The sequence below is a fragment of the Polypterus senegalus genome, chromosome 11 (assembly GCF_016835505.1).
Source record: "Polypterus senegalus isolate Bchr_013 chromosome 11, ASM1683550v1, whole genome shotgun sequence".
Classification (NCBI taxonomy): Eukaryota; Metazoa; Chordata; class Cladistia; order Polypteriformes; family Polypteridae; genus Polypterus; species Polypterus senegalus.
In genome coordinates, this window is record NC_053164.1 from 163,956,063 (window position 1) to 163,962,062 (window position 6,000).

The following is a 6,000-nucleotide window of genomic DNA, read 5'->3' on the forward strand; positions in this document are numbered from 1 at the left end:
GCAGAAGCACTTGTTGGGAGTGCAACAAAGCTGTTAAAGCACGTGAAGAGGAGACCGCTTCAACTAGCGTGGTGGCGAGACAAAAGAAGCTGACTCAACAAACAATCAGCGTAGCTTTAAATAGCTGCACGCCTTATGACAAAAGTAACAAATGCTGGGGGGGGGAACGAACTAATGCAGTGACGCATTGTTTAGCCAGAGATATGATGCCCATTCAGATTGTGGAAAGAGAAGGTTTCACAAAGATGCTTAAAAAGTTCGATCCACGATACAAGCTGCCCACCAAGAAATACTTCTCTAAAGTCACCTTGCCTGCTTTATATATGAGGTCCGTACTGAGGTGTCAAATGCATTATCTTCAGTGGAGTTTTTTGCGTCCACCACGGAGATGTAATCAAACCGAACATCAGACCCCTACATGAGCCTCACAATACATTAAATACACTACGTGGACAAAGACTGGAAGCTACAAAACAAGTGCCTTGAAACAAGTTATTTCTCCCCGAGGACCATACAGGGGAAAAAATAGCCAAAGGCTTAAAAGAGTTCCTCAGCTCGTGGAATCTTCAGGAGGAAAAACAAGTGTGTGAGACGACCGACAACGGGGTCAACGTTGTGAAAGCCGTCACACTCAACAAATGGACCAGACTTTCATGCTTCGGACATCGCCTGCACATTGCAATAGGTAAGTTAATTATAATGCAGTGTTCTCCCTAGCGTCTTTTAGTCGGGCGCTCCGCCCGGCTAATTTAGTTCACCGCCCGGCTGTCATCTTGCATGACATTGTGAGATGACAGCCGCAGATCTGCAGGCACAGGCAGATCTAATCATCTGCAGAGATGGCAAGGGACGAGCGGGCAGGTGGGCAAATACTATAGGGAGGTGGGGTTTCCAGAGCGGGCTGTACATGGTAATAGCGGGGGTATAGCAGCTTAATACAGTTGCAAGGAGTATGGAGAGGAGGGTGGGCGAGAGTATATGCTAATAGCGGGAGCGAAGCGGCAGTTTACAAGCAAAGAGGATGTGGAGGTGGGTGGGCAAGAGGAGGTCTGATAAAATAAAAAAAAGTCTAGTGAAACCAGCCTGTCAGATATCAGAAAAAAGGCGTCAGGAAGTGATTTCTCTGTTCTCAGCGTCAGTGCTGTCTGTATAGTGCGGCTGAGCGTACAGCAGCTCTCTTCTTGTAAAGTACATAGCAAACCAATATATACACATACAGTTGTTTAAGCATTAGGTGTGTTCTGTGTGCAAAAATCCTTGTAACACTCTCTGTGGTTCCTGTTTAAAGTGACCCCATCTGCAGTTCTTATATTTGCTCATATTTGGAACTGCATCTATATTGCAAAAAGTGTGCAGAAACCCTTGGAGCACACACTGTGTCCTGAGCTGAAGTTTTGTCACTGAATTTCTGAGGGTTTTGTATGGAAGCGTATTAGGGCCACGTTAAAAAAAAAAAAAAAAATACGGACAAAGTGAAGAAAACATCTCAAATTTATTCTCGACATTTCCACTTTAATCTTGACGCTTATGACGAGAATAAAGTCGACATGTTGCTACATAATTTATGATGGGGGTTTGAGAAAATCTAGTAAATTAAACATTCATTTTAAGATGAAGTTTAGTTTATGATGTTCTACTTTTATGACAACAAGAATAAAGTCAACATGTCGAATTTAATCTCGAGATAAACGGCGAGAATAATGTAGAAATGTCGAGATTAAAGTGGAAATGTCGAGAATGCGTACCTGCCGTAGTGCAAGTGTGAACTGAATATCCAACAGGCTCTGCCCTTTACCACACAAAAGTCTTAATGTTGGTAAAAATGCACATTACACCTCTGAAAGAATAATGCAAGAGCTGCTGGACGTCTTAGCATCAGAAATAAAATCTAATATACTGAAAAATATACACACAGAAAAGTTTTTCAGTATTCTGTGTGATGAAACCACAGATATCTCAGATGTAAAACAATTAAGTATTTACATTAAATATGTTTGCCAGGTCACTAAAGAGGTCAGTTAGTTTGTATCAACCCGCAACATGATTGACTGCATAGCGGAGACTATAACCAACACACAGAGTGAGACTATGGACACTCTATGCTTGAATTTTATGTTATGTTTTATGTTGCAAAGCAACTCTTTTTAAGTTTTGTGGATATTACACATGGTTATGCTCAGGATATGTCAGCCCATTTCCATTGGAAATGCCTTTTGGTTAAACTGTCAGCAAGGAATTCGCATTTGCACTGTTAAATTTTTATATAGCTTTAATACACATAAAAACAGCTGCTTGTTTAAGTGAAAATAAATTGAAGGGGGTTTTTTTTTGCACTAATAAAGTTGTGGAGTTGTAAAGTATTTTGTCTTGCATTAGTCATATTGTCAGTTATATCGTTATCGCAAATGTTCATATATATATCGTGATAAATATTTTTGGCCATATTGCCCTGCCCTACTCGTATTAAAAACGTTTGGAACTGCAATAATAATGGGCAATAAAGAGCACATTTTATTTATTTATTTATTTTTTTGACTGCAAGCAGTTGTAAAATTAAAAATTAGTGTTAGAAATGCACAGGTCCACTTTCTGTAGGTGTTCCATTAGTGTCCACATCCAACCTAAGCACTACAAGCTATACCTTCAAGGTACTGTAGTGTGGTAACAATATGGAGGTCGAAGAAATTAAACAGCTTTATTTTTTTATGTTTACACCCTGGATACGCACATTTTCTAACTATTTTCTCGAAAGCAAAACTGCTCTGAACTGCTTAAGTGTTTGGTTTTGTGCTGAAACCTCATTTATTTCTAATCCCAACCCACGATGGAGGCTGTGAGCAGACAAGTAAACAGAAAATGTAGTCTTATGTCAAGAAAAATAGTTCCAAGAATGTGATAAAATAATTATTTCTCTTTCCTTTCGCTATCACAAGAACGCCACAAACGCAAAAGGCACATTTTCTTCCAATTCAAATTTTTGCTGCTTCACAGTGGATGAATTTGTTCAGAAGATAAAATGGATTGTGGAAAATGGCTACAAATTTTTATGACAAATATATATTTTGAATTGTTACTTTCTGTCAATAAAGACCGGTCAGTTAACAGTTTAAAATGTATAGAAAAACATCAAACTCTCAGGGATTTGCTTTACATCATTTACTCATTTTGAACGTATTTTTTAAAGAAACAGTTTCCCAGTGTAGGTAAAAAAAAAAAAAAAAGGCTAACACTTCATATTAAAGAATGAGAAAGACTCCACGTTTTCACACAATTTGCTGGTGGCTGAAAGTATTCTGGCTTCGGAAGAATTGTTAATCAATTATGAAACTGGAAATGGATATTGTAATTTATTTTATAACGTTAATATCTTACTGTCCTGCAAAACCTTCCAAACTAAACAAAAACTAACTTCATGATTAAGCATCTTGGTGCAGCTATATAAAAATTATACTAATACACAGGAGTTCAAGATAACTCAAAAATACTACGTCTGGGGAAAAATCCTCCGGTTGATCCAGGCGCATGCTGCTTCTGAATTATATTAGAACAAGCACTGTAACTGATATCAAAGCTTACGGCAAGACGAAATGACACTGAAATATCCAAGAAAAGAACGAAACGATAAGTAGGTACAGCTATTTAATCACGTAAAAGTAAATACTTTACAGTTAACAAAAAAAATCTACCCATTTTTTGAAAAGGCAGCACTGCAGCATCACGCTTGCTCTTTGCGCAAGCCAACCAATTCAACTCAGCATCTCGTACCGGCGACTTTCACAACCCGCGACTTCATTATCATCTTCATTCAAAATAAAACTTTAAAACACTTACCTGGTATTTCCGCTCCAGGTGTTAACTCTTTGGCGACGTGACGACGTTATATTAACTAATAATTCTGCCAAAGATTCTTTGACAATCTTTTAAAGAATTACAACTTCAGGCCTCACTTAAGCAGCCATTTTGCGCGCCGAGCCCGCTCGTCTTCGGCGACTACTTCCGGGTTAGCGCAGATTCAAAGCACGCCGCCGCTGGCGTTATACGATTAATTCCTGTTTGAGTTTCGCCAAGTCCTATAAACGTAGGACGTGATGGCACAGGGCTTTCTCAAATATTTGAAAAGCGCGTTATGGTCATTGCGATTGTCCATCATTGCTATAGAGGCTATCAGTCTTTCACTCGCAATCCCGTTTTTTTCTGTAAAACTTGTGTTTTCTGCATTTCCTAACAAAAATGTTCGACCAAATCCGAGTTTGGACATATCATTACTGTTTGTAGTGAAGCTGTTCTTTACAAAGTCCTAATTAAACCCAGCAAAATTATGAACTCTTTCATTCTGTTAAGATCATAAACAATTCGTGAAGAATTTATTCTGGTATTTATTTTATATTTTGTTCTTTCCTTTTTTCCTGCCACAGCTTATTTCAAATTCTGTTCAGGGATTTCCAAATTTCCACCAGTGGGTGTCTGTGTGAATTTATCCTCTGATTGACTGATGATGCACGGTCCAGAGACTACACTTAGAATTCCAGCTTTTCTCATATAGTCAAGGTTACATTTATTATGAACAAAAAGTAAATGGTTGAAACTTTTCCTAATGTTTAACTTCTCAGTAAGGTATATCTTAATACAGTATATTGGTACAGACCACAGTAGATATCTTCCGTAAAAAAAACTATTAGGTTTTTATTTTGGCTGTATTTTCATTTTATCTAGAACAGTCTGATACTAGAAGATGAACAAGAAGATAGTTTAATATAAAATATTAAAGCAAAATGCCAAAAATGCTGACCAGTGCAACAATTAAAATAACATTTATAGTGAGAGGTCAAGCAAAATGACACCTTTTTATTGGTGAAATAAAAAGATTACAATATACAAGCTTTCGAGGCAACTCAGGCCAGATCTTCAGGCAAGATGTAATGCAGAAACTGGAGTTCCCTATGTTTATATAGACACCAGGACAGATACAACATTGGAAAACCTTTAAGTGAAACATCTTAAATGAAAAAAATTAATAGACCTCTGCAAACCGAGTGTCTTTTTTAACCAGATATTGTATATGGCTTACCACAAGGGTCTATTCTGGGTATGCATAATCTATTTTGAATTCATTTTGTTCCCATTAGGGTGATCGGCCACAGCTATGTAGTCATTTTCTGAAACTAAATAAGGAAAAACTGAAATCTTAGTCATTAGTAAATCAAAATAATGAGGGTATTAGATCTTGATATCTGAAAAATTAAAAAGTCAAGACAAAAATAAGGAATTTAGGTGTAATCAAGGACACTGACCTAAACTTTAAATCACATATCAGCCATATTACTTTGACTGCATTTTTCATTTAAGGAACATTGCAAAAGTTAGACCTCTTATATCTGCAACATGCTGAGAAATTCTTTCACTCAGTTGTTTTTAATCAGCTAGACTACTATAACGCACCCCTAACGGGTCTACATATTAACAACATCAGTTAGTTGCAGTTAGTCCAGAATGTATCAGCAATCTGAGCACATGTTGCCAGTTTTAGTGTCGCTGCACAGGTTACCAGTGTCTTTTTGGAATTAACCCTGGGACACCTCGACAGCGGAAGGACCGGGGGAGAGAGTTTATTTAGGACATTATCTCCCCCAGAATGCTAGAGAGCAGCCCCCCAGCTTACAACGGGGCCACGGATTTGAGCATGGAAGCTCAACACTGCTGGAGCCCTTGGCCACCACCAGGGGCCACCTGAACGTTTCCTAAGCCCTATTTAGCAGCAGTTCTGCCACACCTGGAAATGCTGCTGGAAGAATTTTGTTGGACACCTGGAGTCCTTTCAGGTGTCCTATAAAAAGAGCTAGAGTCAGGAGGAAGTGGACAAAGCTTGCCAGGAGAGGAATGGAGATAGAGAAAAAGAGAAGAAAAGAATTGTGCTTTGGTTCTGTTTATTTGTATTGTGCTACTGTGGGGAGCAAGAAAAAACATTCCCATGTGAATAAATGTGAGTTGTGTGGCAAACTC

The 6,000-nt window shown here is 38.3% G+C and overlaps 1 protein-coding gene across 3 annotated transcripts in view; it reads right to left on the reverse strand.

The window, feature by feature from the left end:
- nup50 (nucleoporin 50) overlaps nucleotides 1-3,991 on the reverse strand; it is a 73,378-nt gene extending 69,387 nt beyond the window's left edge. For all 3 annotated transcript variants that reach the window (XM_039770008.1, XM_039770005.1, XM_039770007.1), the window contains exon 1: nucleotides 3,832-3,991. The gene's annotated coding sequence lies outside the window, so the exon portion shown is untranslated. The remainder of the gene's footprint in view (nucleotides 1-3,831) is intronic.
- Between the last annotated feature and the right edge of the window lie 2,009 nt (nucleotides 3,992-6,000).